The sequence below is a fragment of the Bos grunniens genome, chromosome 5 (assembly GCF_055505025.1).
Source record: "Bos grunniens cultivar Pamir isolate PY7600 chromosome 5, Bosgru_T2T1.0, whole genome shotgun sequence".
NCBI classification, from domain to species: domain Eukaryota; kingdom Metazoa; phylum Chordata; class Mammalia; order Artiodactyla; family Bovidae; genus Bos; species Bos grunniens.
The window spans coordinates 110,603,274-110,624,540 of record NC_141169.1 but is presented as its reverse complement, the minus strand read 5'-3'; the positions used below and the strand labels follow the sequence as shown (position 1 = coordinate 110,624,540).

The following is a 21,267-nucleotide window of genomic DNA, read 5'->3' as shown; positions in this document are numbered from 1 at the left end:
TGTTCACGATGCTAGCCTTTGAAATGTCTAGAACTTGACTGCTAGATTTCGAGGTTCCCCCACCCCATACCTTATGGTTCAGGTGATCATGGTGTTTCTAGGTGTGGGGCAGAAAATGGGCTCTAGAGTAATGTGTACCAAATATTCTGTGCAAGTATACCTAGCACATAGTAAGTGTTTAATAACCATAAGTAATTTTTTTTTCTTTCCTGTTTGAGTTTGGGAGACCTGTGGATGATGAAATTGGATACAGCTTTGTTTGCATGCTCCCTTTTTAAGTTAAGACTAACCCTCCAATCCCCCGATTCTTCTTCCCATCCCAACCTCTAGCTCTCACACCAAAATTTTTATGGTCCGTTAAAAATGAAACTCAGACCTCTGAACCTTGAAGTAAATATCAAACAAGAAACAATTGAGCTCTTCCTTCCAGCTCACATGTGCTTTTTTTTTTTTTTTCAGAAAGGATGGTACGTACCATAGATGAGATCTTACTCACTCAGCACAGGAGAATAAAGGGTCAGAGTGGACCCTTTCTTGGGTCTGTTGAAAATTCCTGTGGGTAAGGATTTTGGTTGTTGTTGGTTTAACCTGTCCAGGTGGAACCATAAGCCTTTCCTAATTTCTGCTGGCACTGGCATCTAAGAAATGGCCTGGGTGGATGACACCTGACCAGCAAACAGGGCACACTCCTAGATTTGATGGGCTGTACCTCTGAACTGGGCTTTGCAGGGAGCAGCCATGTACCCCCCTCCTACTGTACCAGGCTCATTATGACCAGATTAAAAGGCTATCAGAACTAATGTTCTTGAAAGCCTGAGTAACATCAGTGGTTTATGTATGTCCTGTTATACTGGATGTGACGTTTCAGTAATAATCATACTCTGGATTTCCTTACTGCTTTTCTTTGAGGAAGTGAAAGCTTTTTTATCGCCTGTTATCTCACTGATTCTTTTTTGTCTGAGGTCATCAGGTTTAGTGCAGTATATTATTTCCCACTTTATGGATAAAGAAATGGGGGGGACATTATTTGTTCTAAGTTGTGAGTTGATGGCTAAGTTGGACTTCGATTTTTCCTTCCTATAGAATTTCACTAATACTTTCATAAGGGAAAAAACCCTCTTTTTTTGAAACATGGAAGACTTAAAGATACCAAACCATTATGCTTTTCAGATTACTAGACAGCTGAGAATAGTTGACATTTGTTGGGTGCTTATGTGTGCCAGGCGCTTCACGTACATCACCTCATTTGTTTCCCATGACAGTCTGTAAGGTAGGACATGTTATTTTCCCTGGTTTTACAGTTGATGAACTAGGGTTTGGTGAGATGGAGGTCAAGGCAGTGACAAGGCAGGTCAGGCCTCAAAGCTGGGCTGATTCTGAAGTGTGTGCTTCTAACCTCCCTGGGTGTTAGTGGAGACGGGGAGCAGACAGCAGAGCCCCTGACACCTGTTGTCGCTGCTTGCCTGGCTCTGATGGGCTGTGCTTGTACAGGGGTTTCATTTTTCATTGAAGTAGAATAGTGGAAAAGATTCTGGACTATTCCTGGGCCAGAAGCATTCTTTAGCCAGGTCATTACTTAAGAAAAAAATAAGAGTTGAAAAAATATCTGTATTTGGAGAGTGTGAAATGTTTTATGAGGCCAGATGGGGAACATAGAGAGGGAGACAATTGAAATGGTTTGTGGACGAAAGAAATGTGTGATATTCTAACCCAGGTAACTCCTTTAGTACCCAGGCTTTTAAACTTAAGCTGCAGGTTGAAATTGTAAACCTGGAGGCCTGGCACTTGGGCTAAAATCTGTGCAGTAAATAGACTCTCAGTTTCTACTTTAGGTGGCAGAGCTGAAAATCTGACTCCTTTTTGGTTTCTAACTTCTACAAATAATGTGGTACACTGGGAGTGTGGGGATATCGTTCAGAAATTTACCCAAACTCTCTCTGGGCTTTCCCTTGCCTCCACGCACTCTTCTGTCACCTTTGGTTCCACTCTTCAGAATTCAGCTCTGATTCTGTGGGGTGGCTGGTGGAGGGGACAGAACAACATCTCTTCCCTCTGGGGCTCAGCTGCACATGACTTGCTGTTTTCTTGGTGTGGGCTTTAACTGTCTTCTGGTGTTAAGGCTTATTATGATAATCAAGAAACTGGGGAGGGAGGACAGGGAAACTGTTGCCCTAGTTGCCCTAAAAACTCTGCAGTTCATTCACTTTTTGTCAATGTCAGTCTTCACAGAGAAGAAAAAAATCACCACAATTAAAAAAAAAAAGGAATAAAGTGGTAATAATCAGATTAAAGAAGGGAGAAGTAGGATTGTTGGTTTGAACACTGGAGGAAGGTGGAAGAGGAAAGGCAGGCGTGTCTGCTAAGTGGTCAGTCCTCAGAGGTGCCTCCTCACTGTGGAGAGGAGGAAAGAGCAGGCGTGTGTGTGTGTGTGTGTGTGTTTGGCTGAAGGCCAGGAGGGGGTCTTCTTGTGTTAGGCCGGTCTACAGAGGTCTGTTTAACCGTGTATCTAGGGATGGATCTGGTCTGGTGGACTCTGGAAGGAGGGGAGCAGCATTCTGTCAGGCGGTTGACTAGTAGCTTTTATTGATTTTTCCTTACTATCTTGAAACAGCTAACTACACAAAAGGCAGCGTGGAACTTTGGTTGGTCTGGCTTCGTCCTGTCTCTTCCCCTGCCTCTTTTCTGTTGCTACACGTCAGCATTGGAGCTTGAAGACGGGCAGAGCAGCCCAGAGGTAGGACCAGGGGTGGACGATACTTCTCTAACCTGTCACCCCCTGGGTTATGACAACACACCGCCGCAGGCTGTCCCGGCCTACAAAATGCCCACTTATGAAGGCCCCAGCGACACCCCTCCCTGCCTTCCCTCACTTTACCCCCTCCAGCTGCCTTGTGATTGAGTCGTTGGGGTTTGTGAGTGGGAGAGGAGAAGTGGGTAAGCAGTGTCTCGATGGTGGTCTCTGCAGGAGCGCATGGAGGAGGGTGGCTGTCTGCTGGGCCTGTTCTGAGCGGCTGCTCGGTGGGGGCGGCACACTCAGTCCTCATGGCACCCCTGTCTCCTGCACGAGGGCCCTGAGGCGGACAGCTCAGTGATGGCCCCGTTGGGAACAGTGGGCTCAGCTTCAAACTCAGGCGTTCAGGTCCAGAGCTGTGCTGTCACTGACCAGTCAAAGGCGACTGACTGGGGTGGACTCACCTCCGTTCTGGTGGCCACCCTTTCTCTCTTCCAACCATCCCTGCACTGTTTCACATTGTCCTTCTCTTCACTTTTGCATTATCTGCTTGAAGTGGTCTATGAGAGGTGCATTTAGATTAAACTGACGTATTCCATCAAAACGGGCAGAGTTGGAGGAGATAACTTTGAAGCATCCAGAGGGGAACACCTGTGGGTGCCCCAGAAGGTGCACTTAGCACAGTGTAGGGTCTTCAGGCACCTCGGGCTGGGCCATGGGATCTGGAAAGAGTGTTGATTACAAGTCTGCTCCCTGAAAAGCTCAGGAAACCTGTCCCCTTCCCTCCTGTACTTTTTTGCCTAGCGTGGGTTTCTGATTCCTAAAACCAAGAACTCACGCAAACCCTATCATTGTCCCAGCTCAACTACTTTATGGATGATTTTTATTTTATTCTGTTTTTAAATGAACTAGTGTGGGATCCTAACCACTGTTTGGAACAGAACCTTTTACCCAGTTTGGTCATGCCTGGTCAGAGTCATTTGTTTCCCTATGAAAAACGAATAGGAAGTATTTGAACTCGTGACATGGACCTGTTTCAGTTTGTTTCCAAAGCAGAGAGGCTCGTCTCAAAACCAGACTTGCATAGGTAGGGGAAAAAACAACCTTCTGCCTTTGGCATTTTAAGCACCTTTCAGTTCAGTTCAGTTCAGTCGCTCAGTCGTGTCCGACTCTTTGCGACCCCACGAATTGCAGCACGCCAGGCTTCCCTGTCCATCACCAACTCCCAGAGTTCACTCAGACTCACGTCCATCGAGTCAGTGATGCCATCCATACCATAGGCAATTATATAGGATCAGCTATCACTCAGTGAGTCTTACTGTGGGCCAGACACTGCCGAGCACCTGTGAGCACACACCACTTCTAGTCTCCTGCTTCCCATTCGGGAAACTTCCAGAGAGGCTGAGGTCCAGAACCATAGATACTCTGCGGAGGCTGGATGACTGCAGATCCTGTGCATTTAATCACCTTGCTGTGAGGTGATGTGTGGAGGGAGCAAAAAGAAGAGGAAGCAAGGAAGAAAAGGACAGTAAAGGGCAGGGGAGAGAGATTGGTGAGATGGCAGCATGTCTGGGCCTCCAGGGCTCACTGGACTCTGTGTGCCTCAGTGGGCTGAGCATACCCAGAGATGCTGCTGCCTGGACCACCCTCAGGGAGCCTGGGGACAGACGACCCAGAATCTGAGAGCTTTGAATTCATGCTGGGGCTTCTTCTTAGCATGTGATTATGGAGCAACTACTATATGTAAGGTGAGTGCTGGACAATAAGATGCTGTTTGCCTGCAAGCAGCCTGGGGCGGGGGTGGGGGTGAGGGTGGAGGTGGGGGTGGGGAGAGTAGGCACAGATGCAGAAAACTATAACGTGTTGTGATTGGCAACTCCACTGGCCAGAGAGCCCTGAACATGGAGTGGTAAGAAAATTTATATTATCAGGCAAAGTATTTTTTTCTCCATTTGGTTTTGTTAATTTTGTGCAGGTAAGATTGAGAATTTCTAGAATTTACCCCCATGGCTATTGTTTCAGTAATGTTTGTATATTTGCAAACAGAGGATCTCTTTGCTGCTGCTCTCTGAGGTCCAACTAGGCAGCTTGGTTGCAGGAAAGGCCGGGCCCACCTCCTCTTCCTGCCAGCTGCCCTTCAGCTCAATGCCACTGCCATTTGTGGCCTGTGCTGCTTGCCTTGGAGGTACCAGGCTCCAGGCTGCCATTTCCCTGGTGCTCTGATGGGTGGGAGCAAACCTGAGCAGGAGGCGCTTAACCAATGCTTTGGGAATTAGATCAGGCCACGTTATCGAACCTCGGAACTCCGTGATTACCTTGTGCTGGTACCCGCCAGCTCTCCCACTCCTTTCTTGAGTATCTCTGTCATATGCTGTATTTGGAAGCTGATCTATCATGGAAAAGGCCTGTTAGGACTTCTTGCTGGATATGCTCAGTGAGATAGGGTTTTTGCTTATGTTTAATCTTTTATTTAATAAGACCTTTGGATCATGTATCAGAAATGTATCAGATAGAAATTGCTACCTCTCCTGGAAATGGTTAAGCATCTTCCCCTTTGCTCCCTGCTATGTTACTTGAGTTGGCTCCATTTGGTAATAACATTTAGGACTCTTTCACATGTTGCTAACGAAACTCCCTGTGTCCAGGACCAGTGACCTCAGAGAAGGGTCCATTAGCTTAAAAATATCCTTGCTTCAAGCAAAGTTGGTGTATGAAAATGTGGAGTGACCTCCAAAGTATAATTGTGTGTGTCTGTATTTCTTGAATTCTCCATAGGATAGGAGTTCTGCAACCGAATCCCTTCTTGGGGAACTCAGAACTTTGCTTTTCTGTATCAGCTTCTCCTGTGAGTCTCGTCTTCCACTCTTGGTGGGAGTGGCTCCCCGTCATCTTTACCTGCCTTGCCCTCTCCATGCCCCACATAGGTGCAGCCTTAGAGCTGTACTCGGTCCTGGGCCCTGCCTCTGCGGGCCTCCAGGCGCTGTCCTGGCTGTGGTCAGGGCGTGTCCTGGCGGCGCCTGGCCAGCCAGCCTCTCCCCGTGCAGTATTCATTGGCACCCCGGGGCCATGGACCGTCTGCCCCTGTGCTACCTCCCTTGCTCTGGATGCAGTTGCTCTCCTGTGCTTGTTTCCAGGCTGCTTCTGCAGGCTTTTATGAAGCCCAGATGCGTGGGCATAGGTACCAGCCAGGCAGGAAAACCCAGGGTAGGGTAGAGGTTATTCCCTGGTAGGACATAAAGGAGGGTAAGGGGTTTGGCTTAAAACCTTGCTTGTGTTGAGCTATGGAAAAGGTGGGAAGGGAACTAATTTATCAGGAGCGTGCTTTATCAGTACACTGTATGATAAGACGTCCTTTAGGCCTTACAAGAGTCTTTCATATATGATGCCCACCCAACTAACTGGTTAGGAGCCATGAGGCTCAGTGAGGTTAGTTGGCTTGCCTGAGATCTCTTAGCTGGTGAAGGGTGGTGCCAGATTAGATTAAAACTCAGAATGTGGGATTGAGTCTCTCTTTTTTTGGTTCGTGCCTGTGCTTCATGATCTTCTAGCTCCGCTTCATTACACCTAGGTTTCAGGGATTGCCTGAATAATCTTACCTGAGAAAGAAATCCAAAGGAAGAGGAAAAGAAAGGAGTGACATTTTCCTGGATTCCATGTCTCTGTAAAGGAAAAAATGTTGCCACCATTCCAGTTCTACAAGGATCAAGGCATTAGTCACTGCAGTTGCCCCCTGACAGTGCAGCCTGAGAGGAATTCACAGTGGAGAAAAACCAGCATTCTGTGCTTCGGGCATGCTGGGCCCTGGATAGAGAAGATAGCTTGGATACTGAGGGAGAATTTCAGTGAGCCCAGATTCCTGCATCCTCTTGTACGTAGAAAAGCACTAAAATCATTAACTTGAGATGTCTTTTCTTTGTGAGTAGTAGTAATCTTTTTATGCTTGACTACATGTTTTTCTCAGCAAAAACGTTCATACATATCCTGGCTCCTTCCTTTCTCCTTTGGAGCAGTCCCTCTGAGCTATCTGAGAGGCTGTCCCCCGGGCTACAGTCCTCAGAAAGGTTCCCAGGTGACTGTGACACACACCCTCTCTCTCACAAACACACTCTCTCTCACACACATGCCTTCTCTCTCCACATACACTCTCTTGCACACATACTTGCACACACATATCTTCTCTCTCACACACACAGATACACATTCTCTCTCATACACACACACACACACACACACACCCCTTTTTCTGTCATATACACCCTCTCTCTCTCTCACATACTCTCACACACACTATACCTCACACACATACCTTCTCTTTCCATACACACATATACACTCTCATACACACACCCCTTTTTCTCTCATATACACCCTTTCTCACACACACTCTCACACACATACCTTCTCTCTCACACACACTTGTACACATACCCTCTCTCACATACATATCTTCTCTCTCACACACACACACCTTTCTCTTACACACACACTCCCTTTCTGTCTCATTACATCCTTTCACGCACATACTATCACACACATACCTTCTCTTTCACACAAACTCTCGTGCACACACACAACCCTTTCTCTTACATACTCTCTCTCACACACACACACACACCCTTTCTGTCTCATTACACCCTCTCACACACTATCTCTCACACACATACCTTATCTCTCACACAAACTCGCACACATACTCTCTCGCACACACACACACACCTCTTTCTTCCTTATATACACCTTGTCTCTCACGCACAATCTGTCATACTCATACCTACTCTCTCTCTCACACACATACACCCTCTCTCACACATCCCCTCTCTCTGCCACACACTATCTCTCTCATTCACACTCACACACACCCTCTCAGAGACACACCCCCCAAATCACACACACACCCTCTTTCTCTCTCTGTCTCTCACACACACACCCCCCAAAATGTATAGCAGTAAGGAACTTGAACTCTGGAACTCCTTGTGCATCATGTACTAGGGTATGTGACCTTGTATGTGTATTTTAACCCCCGTGGGCCTCAGTGTCTCCGTCTGTGCGATGACATGACAGTCGTCTGTGCTTGGTGCGGCTGTGAGCACTGAGAATCCTGCCGACACTTGGTAAGCCACCGTGAACGCCACGCGTGGAGCTGGTGCTGCGGCTGACTGAAGGGGCTGTCTCGGGTGAAGTTGGCTGGCCCCACGCTTACCTGTGTGAAGTGCCCGATGCAGCCCAGCCGTACTCTCAGTCTCAGTGTCCCCTGCTGCATCCTTGGCTCTGCCTTGCTTTTCCTGTTAGCACCTCTTTGGACTTCCTGGTAATTTGTTCATGACTTTGTCATCTGCTGGGCCCCTTCTCTGCATGTTGTCCTGCACTGGGTACCAGGCAGGGCCCAAGTTCCAGGGGCATTCGACGTCCCTGCTTCAGAAGAGACGGCTGGGTGAAGGGAGAAGAACAGCAGTGAGGTGCCAGTTGGCACGGGCAGATTCCTCCAGCCTTTGGGGAGGACGAGCGCAGGCACTTGCCATTGAGCTCTTATGCGCGCAGCGCTGGTGTAGATGCTTCGCATGCCTCCTCAGCCTTTCACTCCAGATGCTGCTCTCGCCCCTGCTCCTCAGATGAAAACAGACACCCAGGTATCTTGGCCAAGGGCACACAAGTGAGAGGAGGCTGGCATTTGGACCCTCGTCTGCTGACGCGTGGGCCTGTGTGGGCTGCGTCTCAGGCCCCGTGCGGTGCAGGGGTGCCTGGAGAGAGAGAGAATGCAGTGCGCCAGGTGCTCGGCAGCGAGGAGGCCCGCCTGGCAGAGTCGGAGCTGAGCTGAATGTGTATGGGCCTTGGGGCCCCGTTTGGTTTGGGTGTTGGGAGATGAGTGAGACGTGTTCCTCGGCCTCTGGAATCTTCTGTAGCTGTGGAGACAGACACACAAATAGATGCTTGCAGTGTAGTGTGGTGGGAACTGTGATGAGGGTAAGTATAGGGTGCTGGGGAGCAGAGGAGAGGAAACTGGGAGACGCTCTTTCCCAGGGTCTTAAGAGGCAAGTTAACGGTGAGTGTGCCATTGAAGGCAATAAGAATTTTCTTTTGTTTGTTCCTTTTTAAAAAAAATTTTTGTTGGCATATAGTTGACTTACGATGTTGTGTTAGTTTCTGCTGTACAGCAAAGTGAGTCAGTTACACACATATCTATATCCACTTTTTTATTTTAGATTGTTTTCCCATTAGGCCATTACAGAGTACTGAGTAGAGTTTCCTGTGCTATACATAGTAAGTCCTTATTTAGTTATCTATTTTATATATATTAGCGTGTGTATGTCAATCCTGATCTCCCATTTATCCCTCCATACCTTCCCCCTGGTAACCATAAGATTGTTTTCTACATCTTTAACTCTGTTTCTTTTTTGTGAATAAGTTCATTTGTACCTGGATTTTTAGATTCCACGTATAAGCAATATCAGATGATATTTGTCTTCCTGCATCTGACTTTACTCAGTATGACAAAGAGGAGTTTTCTGAAAGGCAGAGGACAGTGTGAGCAAAAAGGCATGGCACTGTGGGCTCTTCTTATTCAAAGCAGGTTTGTTCACCTGGTCTGAGGAACGCCAGGAAGCGCTGGTGTTTATGATCAGTTAGTTCATCAGAGGCTTGTGGACACAGAGAAGCAGCACAGAAGCTGTGTTTTGTGTTGATTAACCTGATGGAGTGGGGCAAGGTGAAAGTTGGCCAAGACCAGCTACTGGAGAAGTTGGCAGGTTTTTCTCTGTAAGGGCCAGAAAGTAAATATTTTCTGTGTCACTGGGCCATAGGATAGCTGATGCACCATGCGGCTGCTGTTATAGGTAGGAAAGCAGATAATTGGTAAATGAATGGGTGTGGCTGTGTGCCAGTAAAGCTTTTATGCCCCACCCCCCAAGTTTGAGTTCACATGTCACAAAATAGTTATCTGTCGATTTTTTTCTCCAACCATTAAAAAAATGTAAAAGTCCTTCACTTGTAGGTTGGATTTGGCCCACAGGTCATGGTAATAATTCAGGTGTGAATGACCAACTAGAACAGGATGTTGGCGATGGAGATAGGCAGGGACTTGATGCCAGAGACATTTTGGGAAGGAGACCCTGATTAGAGGGAGGAGATGAGGAGAGGGGAGACACCCAGGTAGCACGGTAGTGTCAGGTTTCATGTCTTCCCAGCCCCTCTTCTGGTGAAGCTGGTCTTACTTTCCACGCACCCTGGTGGCTTCCCTGGTGGCTCAGATGGTAAAGCATCTGCCTGTAATGCAGGTTCCATCCCTGGGTCGGGAAGATCCCCTGGAGAAGAAAATGGCAACCCACTCCAGCATTCTTGCCTGGAGAATCCCATGGTCGGAGGAGCCTGACAGGTTACAATCCACGGGGTCGCAAAGAGTCAGACGCAACTAAGCGACTTCACTTTTTCCATGCGCCAAAAGTACGGCTTGATTCTGGAGAAAAACCCCAGAGACAGCGAGCCCTCGTGCTGTCAGCACCGAGTTGCTCTAACGCCTCCACGTGAAGTCACTGTGCCGCACAGCTGTGCTGCCTGGGCCTCCAGGGGCCTCACTGGGTCAGTGTGCCCACCTGTTTGTCGGGGCACAGGAAAAGTTTAGCTTTTGGATAACGTGATGTAATTTCAGACTTACAGAGAAATGGTAAGAGCAGTACTGGCAGCTGCTTTGTATCTGTTCCCTAATCTGTTTGTTAATGAGATTTTATTACTTAGCCTTTGTCCCGTTTGCTGTGTCATTCTCCCTCTGCTGACCCGGGTTCCCATCCCACTCTGCCGTTAGTGGCTGTGGCGTCCTGGGCCTGTGTCTTCGTCCTCTAGGCCTCAGACTGTCCTCCCTAGCAGAGCCCTCAGTAGGACTGGGTGAATAATACACACTGAGTGCCAAACGCGCTGTCGCCCGGCTGGCAGCAGATGGTCGGGAGTGTTAGTTCCTTTCCTTCCTCAGTCCCCCTGGAAGCAGTGAGTCAGTGAAGGAAGCAGTCGGCAGGGAGGAGCAGGGGAAATCCTGAGTCCAGGTGTAGAAAGGGACAAAAACAAGACATCAGAGATGTGACCGTGAGAAGGAGCTCTTATTATCAAACTTTGACACTAAGATGAGGGTTTAGGGTTTTTTTTTTTTTTTTGTAATCTTATGTTGATATAATTTCAGAAAAGGCAAGAATGGTACAAGGAGCTCTTGTTCCAGAAGTACCCATTGTCTTTTGTCCCATTTACTTTTTCATATTTTTTCCTTCTCTTTTTATAAACTAGGGACATCAAGCCCTAAATACTTGAGTGTTTGTTTCTTAGGAACAGAGATACTCTCTCAAATTGTGATAGGGAGCCTGAGGTTCTGAAATAGGGATGTGGCATGGTGTGAAGATACTTGGGGAGGATGGGCTGAAGGCCAGGGCCCTGTGGGTATGCAGTTTGGAATAATTTTCGCTGCAGGGTGATGAGAGCAAACTGACCAGAAATGGGAGGGATGCAGACCCAGGAGACTTAGGACAAGGGAGAGGGTGGGGGGAACCGTGCTGCTTTCTGGGGAGGAGAGCAGCACGCATAGCTGAAAAAGTACATTTAGCTTTAGTTTATACTTGGGAAAATGAAATGGCTCTCTCCCCTTTTATTCACAGTACAGTCTGTGGAAGGCAGAGGCCCACCAGCTGCTGGCCAGTGGGGCTGGAGTCTGTCTGCTGCATCTTTGGAGCAACAGTTCTTCAGGCTTTGTCACGAAGCTGGTCGGTAGAGAGGAGGGTTCAGGTTAGGGTGTGGGTGAGGTCTGATGGAGACCAAGGAGTCCTTAGTGACAGGCAGATGGTGGTAAGCGGGGAGGATGGGGGGCCAAAACCACTCTTGGGAAGGCAGCTGGGCAGGACCCACAGGGAACCGGGCAGAGACATGCAGACCAGAGACAGTTGAGAGGGAGGGAGAGGACCAAACTGAGCTCCAGGAACCTGGATCAGTGAGTGCTTGTTTGGCTCAGTTTTTTCCAGTGTGAGAGCCAGAACTTTAAGAGAGCTTTAAGGAATGCCCTGTGAACAGTGCCACCCAGGATGCTAAACCAGGTCAGACTGAGGGGTTTAAAATTAGCCTCCCACTGCTGAGTGTGTTCTGAAAGAAATACCTCAGGGAGAATAAATGTATCGAAAAAGGTGTCATAGATTTGAGCTTATGTGAAAAAGTGTACTCATTCAGTCACGTCTGACCTTTTGCGACTCCACGGACTGCAGCCCACGAGTCTCCTCTGTCCATGGAGTTCTCCAGCAAGAATATTGGAGTGGGTAGCCATTCCCTTCTCCAGGGGATCTTTCTGACTCAGGGATCGAACCCTTATAATAAGGATTAAAAGATCCGCCCCCTGCCCTTTGTGAAAGTGTGTTAGAGGGAAGATTGTGCTGGTCTCTCTGGCTTTCAAAATTCCCAGCTCTGGGAAAACCTTGTCATAGGAAAGTCTTGATTCTCTCTGGAGTCTTAGGGGTGAAGTCACCGCAGGATTATACTTTGTTTCCACAGACATGCATGAGCATCTTTTGTGTACTAAACACCGGGAGTGTAGGAGTGAACCATGGCCTGCCAGAGCTTGCTCATACCTTGTGGTTAAATTTTCAGAAATTTTGCAAGTTGGTTGTTAAATACAGCTGTTGTTAAAAATTAATTTTATAAGCTTAAAGTTAAATAAATTGTATTGGAAACAAGGGTAATATATTCTCAAGGTTCATTCCTTCCTCATTATTTTAGCGTCAACTATGCTCTCAGGACTCTTGCCCACATATGGTGGAAATACTGTATAATTACAAACTATGGTACATCTCCTCCCAGCTCTGTATTCAGAGATGTCAAGTCCAGAGCTTGAACTTGGCCATGGTGGGTGTATTTATACCATAGAAACCAACAGACTCTACACATTGGGGCTTGATTTGTTGTTTTGTTCATTGTCTAAGAAAGTGATGGAAAAATGTTAATATTTTGCATTTTTAAACTTAAAACTGTTTTGTGTCCATATCCAGTATATTGTGAATAGCACAAAAAAATTGAGGAAATAATTCTTTTAGTATTTGAAAAGCTAGGGTCCAGTTCAGAGAGAAGTTGCTTATGTCATGTTTGATACAGCTTTTTTTTTGCTATTAAGTGCAGCACATAGGAGCCTAGTTCCCCAACCAGGGCGAAATTGCCCTCCCGCAGAGGAAGCATGAAGTCTTCACCACTGGACTGCCAGGGGAGTCCTGATATATATCTTTCTTGTCCCGTTTTGTTTTACTCCTTAAGGTAAATGATGATAACCAACATTGACTTATCTATCAGTTGAATCTATGGATTGGCTGTCAGTTCACTTCAGTTCAGTTCAGTCACTCAGTTGCGTCTGACTCTTTGCAACCCCATGGGCTGCAGCATGCCAGGCTTCCCTGTCTATCACCAACTCCTGGAGCCTGCTCAAACTCTTGGCCTTTGAGTCGGTGATGCCTTCCAACCATCTTATCTCTATTGTCCCCTTCTCCTGCCTTCAATCTTGGCAGCATCAGGGTCTTTTCCAATGAGTCAGTTCTTTGCATCAGGTGGCCAAAGTACTGGAGCTTCAGCGTCAGTTCTTCCAATGAATATTCAGGATTGACTTTAGGATTGACTGGTTTGATCTCCTTGCAGTCCAAGGGACTCTCAAGAGTCTTTTCCAACACCATAGTTCAAAAGCATCAGTTCTTCAGTGCTCAGCTTTCTTTATGGTCCAACTCTCACATCCATACATGATTATTGGAAAAACCATAGCTTTGACTAGATGGACCTTTGTTGGTAAACTAATGTTTCTGCTTTTTAATATGCTGTGTAGGTTGGTCATAGCTTTTCTTCCAAGGAGCAAGTGTCCTTTAATTTCATGGCTGCAATCACCATATGCAGTGATTTTGGAGCCCAATAAAATAAAGTCTGTCACTGTTTCCCTTGTTTCCCCATCTATTTTCCATGAATTGATGGGACTGGATGCCATGATCTTTGTTTTTTGAATGTTGCGTTTTAAGCCAGCTTTTTCACTCTCCTCTTTCACTTTCATCAAGAGGCTGTTTAGTTCCTTTTCACTTTCTGCCATAAGGACCTTTCTGTGGATTGGCCATAGATATGAATTAAACAAACAAACAAAAACTTTGAGAATCAGTTGACTATATGGACTAAAGAGCATTATGTATTTTATACTTTATTACTTATTACTATGGGCTTCCCCGTGGCTCCGTCAGTAAAGAGTCTGCCTGCAATGTGGGAGACCCGGGTTCAACCCCTGGGTCAGGAAGTTCCCCTGGAGAAGGAAATGGCAACCCACTCCAGTATTCTTGCCTGGAGAATCCCATGGACAGAGGAGTCTGGCAGGCTACAGTCCATGGGGTCACAAGAGTGGGACACGACTTAGTGACTAAACCACCACCACCACTTCTTACTATATATATATTACTATTATATATTTTGTACTTTATTGCTTATTACCATATATTTATTAATATTATGTATTTTATTGCTATTATACGTTATACAACTTTATATCAGTAAATTTTAGAATAAATGTACGTGCATATAAATAACACAAAAATGGTTTGGAGAATGGGTTGTTAGGCATTTACCTGCACAACACCATAGTGAGTTAAACACTGCTTTCACGGAGTTCACAGTTTCGTACAGACAAGCCATAAATCACAGACATGCTTAAATGTGCAAAGGGCCTGGAGGAAGGCCCAGGGCAGGGCCTGGGAAACTGTGACGAGGTGCTCAGTCTGGCCAGAGCTGTAGGCTGGGGAGTGGAGGGGCCTGACCAGAGGGGCCAGCTGCTGTGGAGCCAGGGAGGACTGTGAGGGCTTAGAGGGTGCTCAATGATGGGAAGGAAGCAGGCGGGGCTTTTGGAAAGAAAGGTGGGCGTGGACCAGGTGCCGCCTGCTGCAGGTCATGTGAAGGTCGCGTTAGCAGTCAAGGATCCTGCTTTTAGGCCGATTGGCCGCTTAGCTGCTACAGGCATGTAAACGTGACTCCCTGTTTGGCTTTAGAAAATAGGTATTAATAATGTTTTTGTGAAGTTGATACTTAAATTTAACATGTACAAATTATCTATTTCCTGTGTGCAAGACTTTGTGCTAACGGTTTTCAAGGAGACATAAATTGTTAACGTTGTCCTTGTCCATTAGGAATGTGTTCTATGGGAATGTGTTATATGGTAGGAGAGCCAGATATATGTACAGTGAACTGTAACATAAGGTGACTTTGAACAAGTGCTGTGCAGAAAGCAGTTCATTCTTGTTGTGGAGCAGGAATGCCATATAGACAAAGCTGGGAAGTTGTTTTCAGTAATCTGGGGAACCCTGGAAGAGTGTCCCTGCCTTTGACCAAAAGCCCTTACTGTCTTTATTTCCTGATTTATCCCCATTGTCTAGGGATAAATGCCCTGAAGTCTTTGATTATTTCATGAATGCTGATTCTGCTTGTATAACCAGACTGCTGGAGGGGTGGGGATGGGGGTGGGGGCTCTTCCTCGTGGTACCTGACCAATAGCTCATGTGCTTTCAAATATATATATATATATATATTCTATATTCACCAGTAAGGCATCCTAGATTTAGGGGTTTAGAAGAGACTTTAGACAGAAACTATCAGCCTGATGTTTAGGGGTGTGCTGGGCTGGGAGAAGGAGCTGGAGCAGACTCGCTGTCTCCCCTAGGCTGAGGCCGGCTCACAGAGGTCCCTCAGTGTGGTGGCGGAATTCCTCTAATGAAATCTTCGGTGAAAAGACTCAGCGCTCCTGTTCTCTTTATTTTAACATTTGCTTAGTACCTACTGTGTGCCAGAGCCTGTGTTACTTGTGAGAATACAAGGACACAAAAGACATGGTACTGCTCCAAGCCGTTTTATTATGTAAGTCACGCACCACAGAGTTCATTCATTTAAAGTGTGAGTTCACTGGTTTTAAGTATATCCTCAGAGTTGTACAACCATCACTACAGTTAATTTTGGAACATGTCTATCATCCCGTAAAGAAACTCTGTACCCATGGCAGTAACTCTCTTCTCTCCAGTCTCTCTCCTCTGAGCCATAGGCAATCACTAGGCTACTTTCTGTCTCTCTAGATTTGTTACTGTGGACATTTCATATAAATGAAGTCATACAATATGTGGTTTTCTGTGACTAGATTTTTTTCACTCAGCATCATGTTTCAGAGTTCATCCATGTTGTAGCCTGTATCAGAATTTCATTTCCTCTTATGGCCAAATAATATTCCATTTTATGGATCTACTGCATTTTCCTTGGAGAAGGCAATGGCACCCCATTCCAGTACTCTTGCCTGGAAAATCCCATTGACAGAGGAGCCTGGTGGGCTGCAGTCCGTGAGGTTGCGAAGAGTCGGACACGACTGAGTGACTTCACTTTCACTTTTCACTTTCATGCACTGGAGAAGGAAATGGCAACCCACTCCAGTGTTCTTGCCTGGAGAATCCCAGGGACGGGGGAGCCTGGTGGGCTGCCGTCTATGGGGTCGCACAGAGTCGGACACAACTAAAGTGACTTAGCCGCAGCAGCATTTTCCTTATCCATTCAACAGTTGGTAGACATTTGGCTTCTGGCTGTTTTGAATAATGTCATGATGAACGTTCATGTACAAGTTTCTGAGCGGGTGTGTGTCTTCACTTCTCTTGTATGTATACGTACCTCGGAGTGGAATTGCTGGGTCACGTGATAACTGTGTCTAACATTTTGAGGAGCTGCAGAACTTTTCCAGCGTGGCTGCACTGTTTTCCACTCCCAGCCTCATTGTCCGAGGATTCAAGCTCCTTCACATCCTTGCTACCTCTTGCAGTTATCTTTTGGTTCCAGCCATCCTAGTGGGTGTGAAGGAGTAGCTCAATGTGGTTTTGATGGGCATTTTTGAAATAGTTAATGACGTTGAGCAGCTTTTTGTGTGCTTATCGACCATTTGTGTATCTTTGGAGAAATATCTCTTAAAATCCTTTGCCCATTAGAAAATTTGGGTTACTTTTTTATTTATCAGGTTGTAAGACTTCTTTATATATTCTGGATATGAGTTTCTAATGAGATAGATGGTTTGCAAACATTTTATCCTACTCTGTGGGTTGTCCTTTCTTGATAGTTTTGAAGTATAAAAGTTGTTAATTGATGAGTCAAATTTGCAGTCAGGTCTTGAGTAAACTCAGATTTACATGACAAATTTCTATGCGTTTAGGTGTTCCTGTTTTATTTGACAGGTTTCTACAGCTGAGTAGTCTATAACCAGTTTCATAGCCGTTACTAATCAGACTTTCTTCCCATGGACAGAGGAGCCTGGCGTGCTGCAGTCCGTGGGGTCGCAAAGAGTTGGACATGACTGAGGGGCTAAGCATAGCACTTCTTATGTTGGTGACTTTGTTTTAGTTTTTAGAAACTTAAAATCTTATGAAAGCAAAGACTAAAGCATACAGGCTCTTCATAGCATTTTACTAATCACGTTGCTGATAAAAACAGCCATAAGCTGATGGCTCTTAAACACAGAGTGGGGACCAGGCTTCTGGGAGTAGCTTAAGGTTGAACACAGTATACTGAAGTTGTATTTAAGCACAAGGCAGGAAAGTAGAGCAGTGTCCCTTCCCATTGTAACCTTAACTCTCTTGTGCTATCTAATGAGATTTTCAGCTCTATTTACTCTAGTGTAAGACATAGAATTTAATAACTAGAGGTGTATCTGGGTTATGTAGGTAAGTTACCGTAATGAAAAATGTGAACTGTCTCCTACCCTGATCCTGCAAGATATTTTAGCAGTCCTTCTCCCAGTGTTGCTCAGACAAGACCGAAAAGAAGTAGGCGTCTGACTTCCGTGTCAGTGTTGTGTTGGCTGAACCACGTACCCCCTACGGCCTGCAGCAGTAAGGAGTATGTCCCCTGTGAGCCAGCCAGCTCAGGAGATGGGCTGTTCCTCGTCCAAGATCACATTCCCAGTCGGTGGGAATGCTGGGGTCTCTTTGGGGAGATATACTTGGGATTACTTGCATATGTGGTATTCCAGTGCCTCATTTGTTCTGTATCCCTTTCTTAATTGGATATTTCCATTTCTAAGTTGGGCTAAATGAATGTGGCTTTTTTTTTCCTTTGCATATAATCTGAACAAGTAGGTATAAACCATGTAGCTGGGGTCTGGAGGGAGTATGGAGCATAGGAACAGGCCTGTGATGGGGAGGAGACCTGGGTAAAGACAGTGGAGAAGGTAGAAGTCCTGTCTGTCCAAATGCAGGACAGTTGTGGGGTTTATGAAATAGGGTGGGAATCAAGTAGCTTGTGATGAATCACAAGCTGGAATCGATTTTGCTGGGAGAAATATCAGTAACCTCTGATATGCAGATGATACCACTCTAATGGCAGAAAGTGAAGAGGAACTAAGGAGCGTCTTGATGAGGGTGAAAGAGGAGAGTGAAAAAGCTGGCTGGAAACTCAACATTAAAAAAACTAAGATCATGACATCTGGTCCCATCACTTCATGGCAAATAGAAGGGGGAAAGTGGAAGCTGTGACAGATTTTATTTTCTTGGGCTCCAAAATCACTGCAGACAGTGATTGCAGCCATGAAATTAAGAGATGCTTGCTTCTTGGAAGAAAGCTATGACAAACCTAGGCAGCATACTAAGAAGCAGAGACATCACCTGTTGACAAAGGTCTATATAGTCAAAGTGATGATTTTTCCAGTAGTGTATGAATGTGAGAGTTGGATCATAAAGAAGCTGAGCACTGAAGAATTGATGCTTTGGTACTGTGGTACTGGAGAATATCTTGAGAGTCTCTTGGACTGCAACAAGATCAAACTAGTCAATCCTAAAAGAAGTCAACCCTGAATATTCATTGGAAGGATGGATGCTAAAGCTCTAATACTTTGGCAACCTGATGCAAAGAGCTGAGTCATTGGAAAAGACCCTGATGCTAGGAAGGATTGAGGGCAGGAGAAGAGGGCGACAGAGGATGAGATAGTTGGATGGCATCACCAACTCAATGGACATGAGTTTGAGCAAACTCCAGAAGACAGCAGAGGGCAGAGGAGCCTGGCATCCTGCAGTCCATGGAGTCGCATAGAGTTGGACGCCACTTAGTGACTGAAAAACAGCAGTAACAAGTAATGTGTGAGGCAGTTTGAAATTCCCAGGCTCGTTTGCTGGTGTCACCTGTGAGGCATTCTAGTGCCTGGATGCCTTAATAGCAAGTGTACTTGTGAATGAAGCCTAGTCCCGCATTCCCACTTTCAGCAGAGCTACCTATGATCAGTAGGTGATGGTTGTATCTTGGATTGTTTCTGGCCTTTCTCTTCTGTAGAAGAGAACCCTCCACATGGTTCTGCGATCACTGGATCGACCTGAGACTGGCAGTTCTTTCACTGAAGTCACCCTTGGGTTGTTTTTGGAAGGTCTTTGCCTGCTTTGTTCTTGATGAGGCAGGTGCTTGAAGATGGCTGTGGTGTGGTCACATGTCGGGCTGCGGAGTCAAGTGGCTTGGGTTTACTTCCATCTTTACCAGTTAGCACTGTGTGACCTCAAGTACATTACTGTCCTATTTCTTCACCCAAAGCCTGAATGATAACATCTGTGTCATAGGGTGATTGTAAGGATCAGTGAAATCTCGTGTGGAGTTCTTCACAGAGTCAGCACATGCTAGAGTCAGCCACAGTTATTGCTGCTGTTCTGGTTGCTGAAGCAACCACATCATTAGTTTAGACCCAGCTCTTGTAAGTGAAGTGGGTCATCAGGTTGGGTGTGAGAAGAAATAGCAACACTTCAGTGATTCGCACGTGCTGAGCTCCTGTGTGTTAGGGCCTCAGCGTGGCTTTTACCTGCCTTAGTCCGGTCATCTCTCATGACATCATGGAGGGCTGTGCTCGGGTCAGACAGCCGCTGGGAGCGGAGCCCTAATGCTTTTCTTGTCTGTGGCCGCCTTGGCAGCCACAGGAACAGGCCAGTCATCCTTTGCCCGGAGCCTGTAGTTTCAGCTGCTCACATATGACGTCACCTGAAGAGAGGAACAATTTCCAGGATGTCAGCTTTCTAGGGGTGTGTCTTTTCTGTCATGATGATTGAATGGTGAGAAGAACCTCAGGAACCCTGTCCTTTGAAAAGGCCCCTGATCACCAGGTGCCTGTTGGTCTTCTGTCCACCCACAGGCAGGTACCCGCAGCCTGTACTGACCCCAGGCTGCGGGGTGAGGGTAGAAGGGGAACTCGGGCACTTCCTCCACTGTCATGATACAGGCTGCTTCAGAATGCCAGCAGGGCATTGGGTGGCCTACTGGTGGCCGTGCCTCTCTGAGGAAGGAACATGTGCTCAGTTACATTTTCTCTAGAGATGAGGCCCTTGTCAGGGGAATAGCATGCAGGAATCTTCTCCCATTCTGTGGGTTATCTTCGCACCGTTTTGATGGTGTCCTTTGAAGCTGACATTCCCTTGCTGCCCTGGTCCCACCCTGTCTCCCAGTTGGTTAGGTTTTGCAGGTGTGGGATGCGCAGGCCTAGGAGGGAAGGGGCGCAACCCCTCCCCTGAGCACCCTCTCCCCCGTCCCTCTCAAGGTCACCCAACCCAGAGAAGAGCTGAGTGGGCACAGGGTCACGGTAGAGCTCCGCCTCAAAGAATCTGGAGAATCTGGGCCTGCAGCCTGGTGTGGCCTTGCAGGTGACCTCAGAGCAGCGGCCCAGGACCGCGGCAGGTACCGCTGGTGGCCTGTGGCCGCAGGCTGAGCACTGAACACGGTCGGGCGGGCGCTTCACATTTGGCCTGGCTTGCCAAAGACTCCACGGCCGGCGGCTCAGGTTACAGTTGCTGTGGGAACTGTGACCTTTGAATTTCCTGGCTTATGCATGGAATTTCAGTTGCATAATTCTACAACAATTTGGATTTTTTCCTCTTCTCACTCTCCTTCTTGGCATTTGATTTTTTTTTTATCCCAGTGAATGAGATCCATCGCTCTCTGCCTTCCTGTCTCCTCCTGAGGCAGACAGTCTCACTCACATTCCTGTCCCTGCAGCTCGCCCGGAGTGTGCCAGGCAGGAGACCGGCTGGTGCAAGGCTGTGGGAACCTTCCTGTTGTTCCCTGCAAGGCCCCCGAGGGTGGGCTGGCTGGGCTGGCTGGACTGCTGTCCAGGTGTCCAGGGTGTCCAGCTGTGCCCTGGAGGTTACCCCGTCTGTGTGCCCGGAACGTCCTCCCAGCTGGCGCCGCTGAATTCTCCCAAGCTTCAGTTTCCACTTGGAGTCCTGCCTTCTCTGGGAGACCTGTTGTTACTACTGAGGCCTAAAATTGCTCCCTTCCAGGGACCGACATGCGACCTGAATGTTTCACTGGGCATTTAATCAGATGCTGTGGTCTGGTTTTTTTTTCTTTTCTAGAAGATTCTTGAGGGCCAAGATTTTAAGTGATTGCATTGCCTGTTAAACGGTCAGTGGTTTATAAAGAAGTGTGTGCGCTTTTAGTGTCTGCCATGAGGAAGGCATTGGGCCAAGAACTCGGAGGGACACAGGAAGAAGCAAGGTCCTTCCTTAAATCCACTTTCCTCAAGA

General features: G+C 46.9%; 1 protein-coding gene across 16 annotated transcripts in view; it reads left to right on the top strand.

Annotated features, from left to right (window-relative positions):
* MICAL3 (microtubule associated monooxygenase, calponin and LIM domain containing 3) overlaps positions 1-21,267 on the top strand; it is a 156,363-nt gene that overhangs the window by 14,908 nt on the left and 120,188 nt on the right. The window contains exon 1 of one of the 16 annotated variants that reach the window (XM_086402655.1): positions 2,611-2,734. The exons of the other annotated variants lie outside the window; for them this stretch is intronic. The gene's annotated coding sequence lies outside the window, so the exon portion shown is untranslated. Of the gene's footprint in view, positions 1-2,610; positions 2,735-21,267 lie in introns of those variants that run through there. 16 annotated transcript variants of the gene reach the window in all.